Source organism: Merops nubicus, unplaced genomic scaffold, assembly GCF_000691845.1.
Source record: "Merops nubicus isolate BGI_N331 unplaced genomic scaffold, ASM69184v1 scaffold10858, whole genome shotgun sequence".
NCBI classification, from domain to species: Eukaryota; Metazoa; Chordata; class Aves; order Coraciiformes; family Meropidae; genus Merops; species Merops nubicus.
In genome coordinates this window covers 21,095-33,477 of record NW_008625178.1, presented here as the reverse complement: position 1 = coordinate 33,477, position 12,383 = coordinate 21,095, and positions in this window count along the sequence as shown.

Genomic DNA, 12,383 nt, shown 5'->3' with positions numbered 1-12,383 from the left:
AACAGGTCTTTTTCACCCCGGTTTTGTTGTCCATGAGAAAATATGCTGAAAAAATATCCATTTATCATCTTAAAAGTGAGTAGTTCACAAGGAATTCCCAAAAGCCAGTATGACAAGTTAAGTGGACTAGTTCTTAACATGTTAACAGATGAGCCTGGAGACCAAGTTACTAACCTGTTATTAGCTGTTACTACAAGAGATGTTTAAGTGACTATTCATCTTGAAAAATCAATTTTCCACATTATATCCATGTCTTTTAAAGGAGAGCAAAAATCTATATATGCAAGGCCTCTACTGGCTTTTGCCAACCTGTTCATCTAATACTAGGCTAAACTATCATACTGAATGATGCAAACTTGTCTACATGTTGCAGGGCTAATACAATAATCCAACATTAAAGACAATGAATTTTGTAGACTATCTTTTTTTTAACAGCTGCAACCTGTTGGAGTTTTAGAAAATTACTAAGACTTATTACTTGGATTAATTACATTTCCTCTGGGCCTGCCTTAGCCCAACAAGATGTATTAATGGTTATTTTAATGGAAGTCTTTGAAAGATAAAGCCCTTACATACTCACAATAGACTGAATGCACTCCCTGAGTTCTTACCAGCTGAGAACAGCTCCTAAAATAAGACAATTTCCTTAATCTGTTTACTGCAAAATGTAACACTATCATATATGTAGTAATACAAAATAATGAAAAGGGGTGAGTATTACTGCTGCTTTTCTACTGCTATGCCTATCTTTTAACACAGGACTCTTGTTTCTACTGTTGGCAGAATACTTTACTAACTCCACTGTATGATGGAAGCATATGCCAGCTATTCAGTGCACACCATCTAGTAATACAAATGCTTCACTATGGGTATTAAAAATAACTTCATCCACTATAGCTACTTAAAGTAGATAAATCTATTTGCCCAATACTGTAGTAGTAGTAGTTGCTTTCCCTTACAAATAAATTCCTATAGCATGTTTTTGTTCATGGGTCTCAATAAATAAAAAGAATAATAATTACCATCATTTTCCAGAAGGGAAACTAAGACACCTAATGGTGAAGTTGTGAAGTCAAACAGCAGGTGATATGCCATGGAGGAACCAAACCCTGATGATGATTTGTCCCATGCCCTTTACAGCAGATCACACTGTCCACCCTATAGCATTTACACCAGTTTTCAAAATGGTGATGCATATGCTGTCGGTAGCCTCAGAAAACAATGACCATATTTTCTTTTTTATGATCTTAGCTTACATTACCTTCCAAAATCAACAACAAAATTGGTAGTCATGTATTTGCCAGTTCACTACACCCATGCAGAGCAGCACAGGGCAGAGTATGAGCACGCATAAATAAGCATTTTAAGCGCTTCCTGACAATTAAATCATAGCATTTCTTCTCACAACTAGCTTCAAACTTCTGTGGTTCTTTGAAAGCGTCTATAGTAAACTATGATTAAGATGTGAATTTCCACTAAAACATTCACATTTGAAGCAGTACATCTTTGCGTTTGGTAAAATCTTCAGGAAAAAAAGTGGCAGATTTGCAGGAAGAGGAGGTAGAGAGAGAGAGTTACAATAGACATTGGACAGAGCAGGCAATCTGGTATTCAGAGTACACAACAAGTAGCATTAGCATGGCTATTTCTGCCCTTCTGCATGTTGATAATGCAGACAATATGACAAACACTAAAAGTAAATACTTAAAAGTTCATTTTCCCACGTAATTTTATTTGTAACAGCAAATGATTAGCAACTGTTCCCATTCTGTACTTACAAAAACTAACACAGAAGTGACGCAAGACTGAAAGAGGATTGCTTGCTATTCATTCTTTACAGAAATTTTCTGTTACTTGATGTTGAAGTTCATTGTTTCCAGAGACCAAACATCTCTGTATTAAAACATGTCCTGAAAAAATTCAGATGACTCTGTGTGGTCGCATGAGACTAGACCCTGCAGTGAGAGTATGTGTGCCTGTGCACCTCACAGAATTTCATTCCTGTAGATGGACAGAACTCCCACTGCGCTCCACGCACTGTCCTCCCCTTCTTTGGCACACCAGTGGTGCCTGCTCCAGCACTGGGTTTTCCTTACACAAGATACAAGCACTGCAATTGCAAATAGGTATCTGTGGGAAGGATCAGGCACTTGAACTGGGGGAAGAACGAAGGTGTCCAGCAAGGTCAGGAGGGCTCTGTCTACACCTCTCCTCTGCTGTTGTGTGTTGGCCCATAACCCACTGGGTAAATATTAAACATTAGGTCCTGGCAAACCAGGTGGATTGGCCATGTCTGGATTCAACACAAACTAACAAAATGCTTTGGCCAAAATTCCGCACTCTCAACACCTGTCAGTGGGTTCCTCTAATGTCACAGAGAGCAAAATTTGGCTTATTACTGCAGAAGCTCTGTAACACAGTTATTTTAAGCAGCATGCATTATTCCTGAACACAGTAGGCAATTCTGTCATATAAACAGCCATCAAAGACTTACTTAAATCTAGACTGCAGAACATTTGTAAAGCAAACAGTACGTGCACGATTAATCTTTTCAGGAAACAATTTTGCCATTCAGTTTATCCAAGACTCCAGCAGAGGGAGCAGGGCAGAGCAAACAATTAGGGTCAAAAGGAAAGTAAAGATCAAAGATCAGATCAAACACACACAGTACTGAATTAATCTGACAAGTACCTGACATTTCATTTTAGGTACAAAGATTCTGGCTCTCTGCTTTTTTTATATATCAAATTCACGATGCTCCCTAGATTAAATTATCCATTTACTTTCAAAGCTCATTCATGGCTGTTCATTTGGTGCTGCAAGACTAAGTAATAATTACCAGGGTAAGTTACAAAAACATTCCAACGTGTCAATCATTTACTCTACTTAACTCACCCATTTTAAAGCTTAAATAACTAAGGGAATATTTTATAATACAGAAGCCAGCAGGAGCAATTAAAAGAGAACTGAATGGAATTCCTCTTACTCTTATGCCTGCAGATTGTAACGGTATTATTTTACTTTGTGAGTTATTACCTGTTTCTGCTGCATTAATACAAATGGATTATACGAGTACTGCATACACAACTCATCTCATTCAAATACTGAAACAATATACAACAGGAAAATATATCCAGCTTTATGGTAATTTGCATGATCAACTGCTAGAATGTTTTTCTCTTATTTTTCATCACTACCTGTTTGTTTATCACATACTGTTTATCTTTTTTTTCGATGAATAACAGTACAATTAAATTGAGAAAAGGTATTTATTAGAAGTGGCCATGTCTGAGAAAAATCCCTTTGGTCTCTCTTAGTTTCATAATATTTTCTGGAACTCGAGAAGTTGCTTATTCTTACAACTATTTGATACAAAAATGACAAAAATATAGGAAAACATCCTTTTATTCCTGACTGGACATTTTCATCCATTTTAGAAACTCTGGATCCAATTTCCTTCTCATTAGGTCTACAATTTCATCCCTCTGAATTCAAAGAAGCTGTTCCTAAATTATGGTTATTTATATGAGAGATGAGCATCTACAAAAAGCACAACATAGTTTGCTTATTAGCACACTACGTCTTGACTGCAGCTGAAACTTATTAAAAATGTATCTCGGTGTAGATGAAGACTCAAAATACAACCCTAAAGCTCATAAAGTACAACTTTCCTATATCAAGTACAGCCAGTTGGGCAGAATATCCAACTGGAAGTTATGCACAGCATAGATTATGTGTTACACAAACCAATTTTAAAACTCATCTTCACCAAAATATCCAATATCAGTTCAGTGAGGCTGCTGAGGGTGGAAATGAATCAGGATTAGCGTGATCTCATTTGTAACAAGATACACTGTAGGTTATTTATTTTCCAGTCTTAATTTGCCTCAACTCAATCCCACAGCATGGATTTGAAGAGTTAAAAAGCAAAGAGCTTTGACAGCATCTACTACAAACATGTTGTAACACCAATGGTCTAAATTTGAGGATCTGGAAATTTGTGCACAACACGCCTGCATTTAGAGGAGGAAATACTATCATACATCACGTAGTGCAAAGTTCCCCAAGGTACATATAAGCAAGCTGGGTCCAGAGCTGGAAGTGACATTACCATGCTGTGTGCCCTCAGAAAGGCAGATTATCCCAGGTAGAGCAGGATGCTGCTATGGCTGTATTTCACAATACAGGGTTTCTGCACAATGCTACTTCATGTGACGTAATGTAGCAGTTGTCATGTACGTAAACTTGGTATTCCCGAAGGGGCTGACTGCAAAATGCGCATACTCTAGATGAAGTGAGACTCTGGCTTGGTAAAGGAGATGACAAAAACATCATGCAGCAAAGATAAGAGTCCACCTCTTTGATCCCAACTGCTACTTTTATTCCAGAGTTTTCCGTAAAATTCTGGTTAGCTTCTTCACTACTCTTATTATATAGTTCCCCATTTTCCTATGCACTGGTGGATGGAAAAGACCTTCTAAGATCACTGAGTCCACTAATTAACCCTGCACTGCAAAGTCCACCACTAACCCGTGTCCCTAAGCACTACATCTGCATGACTTCTAATACCTCCAGAGATGATGACTGCACCACTTCCCTGGGCAGCCTATTCCAATGCTTGATAACTCTTTCAGTAAAGATGTTTTTCCCAATATCCAATCTAAACCTCCACTAGCACAACCTGAGGCCATTTCCTCTGGTCCTACCACTTGTTACTTGGAAGAAGAGACTGACTCCTACCTTACTATAATCTCCTTTCAGGTAGCTGGAGAGAACAACAAGGTCTCCCTTGAGCTTCCTTTTCTCCAGGCTAAACAACTCTAGTTCCCTCAGTTGCTCCTCATAAGATTTGTGCTCTAGACCATTCACCATCTTCATCACCCTTCTTTGGACACGCTCTAGCACCTCAATGTCCTTCTTGTGCTGAGATGCCCAAAACTGAACACAGCACTCAACCTGTGGCCTCACCAGTGCTGAGTACAGGGACACGATCACTTCCCTAGTCCAGCTGGCCACACTATTTCTAATACAAGCCAGGATGCCATTTGCCTTCTTGGCCACTTGGGCATATGCTGGCTCATATTCAGCTGGCTGTTGACCAGCACCCCCAGGTCCTTTTCTGTCAGGCAGCTTTCCAGCCACTCTTCCCCAATCCTGCAGCATTGCATGAAGTTGTTGTGATGCACATTCAGGACCTGGCACTTGGCCTTGTTGAACCTCATTTGGCCTCAACCCATCAATCCAGCCTGTCCAGATACCTCTGTAGAGCCTTCCTATCCTCAAGCAGATCAACACTCCTGGACTTGTTTTAACACAGGACTATCACTTCTGCTTTTATTATAGGTCAGTCACACCTTGTGTGGCTGAAGAGTAATTGCAGAGTTTCAGCAGAGAAAATGATGCTATGCTGTATCACAACTACTAGAGCTCTATTCTGAATTACTAATTTGATAATTTTCATGTTGTTGATTAGCTGAAATAATTCTTTACTGAATCTTCTCTTTATTGAGTGGACAACCCAACTCATGTCATATTACCAGCACACTTAGTTTCATTCAACACTGCTACCAAAAGAATTACTCCTGATATATTCCGACCCCCCAGCACTGCCCACTCCTTTTGAGGATGCCGTTGAACCATATTTGGCAATTGATCTGGATTAAAACAAATCCAGAAGGAAAAAAAAAAAAGAATGTTTTAATTCAAATCAGTTCCCTGAGCTGGTTCACTGAGTTGCTGTTTGTGCCTCCACAATCTTAAGTATAAAAGAGAAACAAACTAGGAAGGTGAAGCAGAACAGTTTTTTTCAGTTGGTAGTGTTGGCTTAGAGTAATGAAGGGCGATCCTACACCTAAATATTGTAAAACTTCTTCAGATATACAAAGTTGTGGTTTTATTTTTTTATATGTACATCTTCCCTTTATGTCAGACAGAGCATGTTCACTGAAATACAATGGGCCTCCAGATCTGTCAGCTCCTGGCTGGCTGACAGCCTCTTCCAGCACCTCCTACAGAGCTCAGAGGTATGACAGAGCTGTCAGATTTTTTACTGACAGATTGACCATCCATGCCTCCACAATCGTAAGTGCCAGGAACTATGTATAGCTTGATTCTTATGAAGAAAATACACTTAAAACCACTGCATTTTTCCATCAGGTAAAATTTTTTTTTGCTTAAATGTTCAAAATTCACTTTCATCATGAGACACCTTCATGTGGGCTGGTATAAAATAGTCTGATATACAAAATACATGATATAAAATATACATGAACACCAGGTCCTTAATCTTAGACTGACCACGTATACCCGGTCTCCACAGATTCAGTTTACTTGTAACTGAACAGCTGCCCTTCAGACAGGCAGAGTACAGAAATATTATGCTAGTTTTAAACAATTCAGGTCGAGGGGCAAGGTTGAGATGCACTAACTTACCCTACTAAGGAGAAACCTCTGGTAGAGAACTCATGTGAGGGATCAGACTAGCATGTATTTTTCAAGTGGATATGCCAGCACAATCTTCAGGTAAAAGGGCTGTGTTCCTTCAGTATAAAAGTGTCTTCTCTTTGGATAAATTAATTATTTCCCTTTCTAATAACTTAAATTACCAGAATCAAAGCTGTACAAGTAATACGTGGAGGAAATATACTTCAGGGTTATTTCTACTGAGATCAGCTGGGTTCTTTAGAGGATAAGCTAATATTTAGCAAGAGTAAAGGCAGCAGACTCTGAACCAGAATAAATGATCCCTGTTTACTTCCTTTTATTCAGAGTGTTTACATAGTTCACTGTTTAGCAACCTCATTTTGAGGCCAGTGACCTACCACTTCTTGCGATTGTTAGGATGATCAACAGAAAATCTCTCCAGGGCAAGCAATTAATTGGTGCTGTTCAGTTAAATCCACTGCTCTGTCTCAGTTTCAGATTTCAAATATCAGTTTTGGGTCTTCCTGGAGACAATATTGAGCAATATTATGAAACATCAGTAGCCAAAACAAACCTTTAGCAAAGCTAAACTGTTGCTGCCAACTTTGTCGCACCTGTGTGCCTGTGAACTGTGTGTCCCCTACCCTGCACCTGTCTGCTCTGCTTTCTTTGTACAGCAAATGAACTTTCCAAGATCTCTTTTCCTTAGCTATTCCAAATGCTATAAAAATGCTGGAAAGAATCAGTCGCCCTGTTATTTACATGTATTAAAACTTGTAACACAGCAAGTCAATGTCAGCACTAGAATAGTGCCTGGGGGCAAACACCTGGCTCCACTGATGCTGGTGGCAAAACTCCCATTGACACCCATGGGAGGAGGATGTCATCCCAGGCCTACCAGTGCCTAATGCCAGGTTCTACCCAACAGGCAGTATTTCACAGTTCCGGCAATGGAGTAACTGCTGGGTTCACTGGGAAGACTTCTACGCGTTTTTCCAGCCCTTTTATAATTTCTAAAATCTGTTGAGTTAAAGGAGGTACGCTGTTGGTTTGGGTCACTAATGAGAGTACAGTGTGACATTTTCAGCTAACGAAATCATCCTCACACCTTTTTTTCAAGTGAGTAGGGTACAACATCTAAGAAACTGGTTTAGTGGTTTCTTTCAGTTTCTTTTATTTCCATATTGTTCATGACTGTTTCATACTGAAGCTTTTCCTTCTTTTCTGTTCGGTTGTCATGCCTGCTTCAATTATTCGGGTATGTAACTTTTCATTCTGGGTATTCTGCTGCCAAAGCAATGTACTGACTCTGCTCACTTTTCCTTTCTCACTGTTTTCTATAGCCTTTGCTCAATTTTTGTTTCACATTAAGATGAGCTCTCCAGTCAGCTCCATCAGGAAAAGGATTACTCAGAATAATTTGCATTGTGATGGTTCTTTCTGGGTGAAGATGAATCAACATTTTGGAACTAGAAGGCTCACTCTGGGAAATCTCTTACAAGCGTAATTTGCCTTGCAATGAATAAGTAGCACAAATGAACACAGCAACACCCATCTCCTACATGACAGCAACTGCTGGTGACCACCAGCCTCACCTTGCACAAGAGTGCACAAGACCGTACCTGCCACATGCTGCTATTGCTGCACTCCTTGCCCCAACGGTGACAAAACAAATGCCAGCCTGAAAACAGTGCAGGTACAAATGAAATATAGGCCAGAAATGAAGTCCAGGCACTCACTAAGCAGAAGCAGGTCTTCTGCTGAGAGGTGTTACCCTATTTTCCACACTCTGCAGAATCCAGTCAGCCTTGCGTTCCCTTCATGAGGGGTTTGGAGTTGGTGGGATGCAGACTGCTGTTCTTCACACCACGCACGGGGTATAAGGAGACTACCTCACTCCAGATGCTGGCTTTGTTCTCTCATTCCATGTGGGGAGTGGTGTGAATATCACAGAGGAGAAGTATTCCCTCTTTCAGTCACAGTTTTGGCATTTGGATCTCAATATTCACATACTTGTGGCAGACTGAAAAAGACAGCACCACATGGCTCTACATGGATTAATACTGTTGCTTTTGAAAGGACCACGAAGGGAGTTTTGTGGGCATTCGTCCTGACTGAAAAACATGAACTCGCAGGGAACTTCCAGAATAAAGGTCCAGTATATCCTTGCATGCTCCACCAGAGATTCCAGGGAGAACCTTTCTCCAGAAGTGCCCAGAGGGTTCTGCCACTTTTTCATTTGTGCGGTTTCGTTAAGCTCTTCAGAATTTTCATCTTGAATCCCGTATATTCAGCACAGGAAAAGATGAGGACTTCAAGCCATCTTGATATTAAATTAAAAGGCCTTTAACAAAAACATGATCATCTAAGGTGTCTTTTTCTAAGCTAATCCCACAACAGCCATTTTTTAATAAAGGCATGTGGTTTGAAAATGAGCTTTTAAATAACCAGAGAAAAGAAAGAACATAGAAACAGGTTTTTAAATGTCTGTGGAAAAAAAGACAGGGCGTTATTTTAAATAATTCAACTCAAAGCTCAGGTGATTTGTCTTGTCACATGTATAATGTATGAGGTTATTTTTCTTTAAAAGGCAGTGTTAAAGAAGGAAATGGTCGCATCATTAACAACTGCTATAGGGCAGAGAGCCTTTTCTGGGCAATTTTTCAACTGAATAAAATTTTCAAACTTGTATTTCACCATTTCCAGCTCCCATATTAAAAATCTATTAGCAGAAAGCCTATTGAAAAGCTGACCATGAGCACAAGAGACTTTTTCTGGAAACACTTCTATTCAGTTCTGATGCTTGAACAAAGGCAGATTGGCACATTCAGTTATATACAAATGCTTTTGAAAGGGACCTCCCCCCCCTTTCCCATAGCCACGCGTTTCAGGGCTCTATATGCTGAAGGAAGCCAGTGAAAGGTTTGAAGGGGTGGGGAGACCAAGGGCTTCCACCAAGATCCTTCAAAGTCCTCCTCTTCTATAGTGGGAGGATTTCCCTCTAAATCCCTTTCAATAGCATATTGATGGCTTTGAAAGCTTAAATGGCATTTGTCAACCATCAGTAAATCTTGAAAACTGTTTCTGCAAATAGCCCAACTCTGAGTCTCAGCTTTTCCCATTAATCTGTACGTAAGGCCACTGAAGACTTTTTCAGAGCCTAGATAATGCCTGGATTAAAAGGTCCATTCAGAAGGGAAAACTTTAGCATTCACCTTGTGTACATAGCCATTTCACCAGTGGTATTCATGGGTTGTTATTTCAACTCTGCATTTGTCCTGCAAACAAGACATTTTGCCACAAAGACTTGGTAGAGACATTCTTCAGTGAATTACTGAAACCTAGCCCCACTATTTGTCATGGCTTGTTATTTTTATCAAGTGTAATCAGTTCATATAAGAACCCCACACTGACAACTTTACAATTACATTACTATTTTAAGAGTGGAAGGTATGTTTCTTCTAATTCAACAATGAAACTGATTAAAGCACAACCTGATTGCTTTATCTAATCAAACAGTCTAAAATTTCCAGTAAGCAGATGTCAGAAGACTTTTTTGTTTGGTTTATATTGAAAGCAAAGACAAGAGCTTTCTAAAAATCATTAAGCAACATTTTTACTTTTTGGCATTTTAAAAAAACTTTATACATTTACAAGGCTCAGTAATTTCTAACATCTTATATACTTCAGTGTGCTTCTATTTTATGGCAATACTGTATTAATTTACTTTTCTCCAAATAAAGCAAGCGGACAGCCCTTAAGCCCTCAAAACCTCTACCCTTTACACACACACCCTTTTTTTTTAGGCTGTTCTTACATCCTAATAATGTTTATGTTCGCTTATTTCTAATTTTATTTTTGCATTTATATCCAAGAAGTTATATGAAAGCCAAGGTATGAGCTTTTTAGAAAGGCGAAAGGCATTTCATTATTATTATTACTGAAATATTTAGGTCACATTGTTTATGCATCACCAAAATGAATTAAAACAGAACAAGATCACACACTGAAGACTGGGCAAATTCTGAGGTGCCAGTAACACAATGCCAGACTGATTTTTCAGTATTTGAAAAATAATAAAAATAAAAATAACCCCCTGTCAAATTTTTCCCAATACAGATAGATCTGATTGTTTGACCAAATCAACCTTTCCACCATACTGGACAATTTACTATAAATGTCAAGAACACCCAGCCTGGGGATCAGTAAAGTTCACTGCACATCCCTCACAAGGATAGGCAAAGATTATCTTTCCCTCTAGTACTGTTGGAAGCATATGTGAAATCACATGAATTATATGGATGAAGGCCACACTTTGCATCTGCTTCTTTCATTTGCCTTATTGTTCACCTATGTGGATATGTCCCACCCATTCTTTGCTATTGACGGAAGATATCTCATCATTCAAATGTGAAAACTCTCTGCAGCTTGAATATGGCATAACAGATCATCCACACTCAGCACAACTCACTGCAAAAAAATCCATACGAAGCCTATCATGCAAGCTGAAACAGAAGGGCTTTCTAGGACAAACCTGTCCCTTCCCCCTGCCCCAAGCTACTGGGTGAATAATACTGCAACTCTCCATGTGTGTTGAAGATTCCTATGGGAACTATGCCATGGCTCTCAGCTGATTAAAAGTAAACTAATCTGGATTTTTTTTTTCTGTGGATCTCTTCTTGAGATGACTTAGGGTATCCTGCTTGGTTTCCAGCCAACACTCTCCACACAGTTGAGGATGTACTTCTTGTAGAGACCATATCATATCTACCCCATGGAGACACCTCATATAATCTGGAGTACCTTAAATGGCATAAGTCAGGTATGTGTGAGCCTCTAAATGAAGATCCAGCTGCAGTAAAGAATGGAAACTCAACTTAGTTTGCTGAACACAGGCATGTAAAGTCATTTGAAACATCCTCGGTTACCTAGACATCCACGTGGGCCTGGCAAATACAACATTATGGCCTACAATGTAACCCGTTGACTTCTGAGGGGACAGCTGAAGGCCAGCTAAGGTACTCTAAGAAAAACTGAGTGCACTAGATAGATACCTATGTTTCGGCAATTGCACTGACCTCCAGGCTTGGGGTTCAGCTTCTAACAGCCCTAAGCTGGCTAGCTGCATGTGTAACAGGCTTCTGGGCTTCTAGTGTACTCAGTTAAATCTGGAAACATTTATCTCATCTTCAGACAAGCGACTTCTTTTGGTCAGTGCTTTTGGTCCAGTGCCCAGGACTACATTGACTGTTAGGAGAGTAAGACACTGCTTACTCTAGACAGCTGCATTTTGATCGGTAAGTGAACCCGGAGCTGAGTACCAGCCCCGCTGACTTCAGGAACAACTAATTTACAAGATAAAATGTATGCAACATATATATGCCAGTGGTTGTGCAAGGAAATCAGATGAAGAAATCTGCTTCCTTGATTCCTTCTCTGCAGCAGTACAACTTCAGTCTTCTGACATCTGAAGCGTACTGTAATGCCCAGTCCCTCAAGCTTTTCTTTTAATGAAGGAAAGTACTTTTCTTGTGGCAAAGTGAGAAGTTGTCTTTACTTTCATCAGTATATGTTAAGACTTGTGACTTGGTTTTTGAGCAGTCTTTTATAAAAATATAAAGACAGATCTTCCTAGAGATACAGAATACTTAGTAAGGACAATTTAATAAAAGTTAGCAAAACTAAGAAAAGTGAATGCAAGTTAGTTTGTAACAACACTTAAAGACTTTTGAAATGTTTCTTCTCTGTAACTCAGGGTATGTTTCATGAGAGCAGAACTCAGGGAGCTCAGCTTCACCTAAGTTTCTATCTTGTAGTCAGGCTCCTCTAGGTTCAATCAGGTGGACCACGTTTGTCTCCCATGCAGATTTTTAGGTGTCTCTAGATAAAAACCATCCTTTTTGGTAAGGTTAGTGCTTAGGTAAGGTCAGGCTCAGTGCTTTGCTGATGGTTTCCAGATG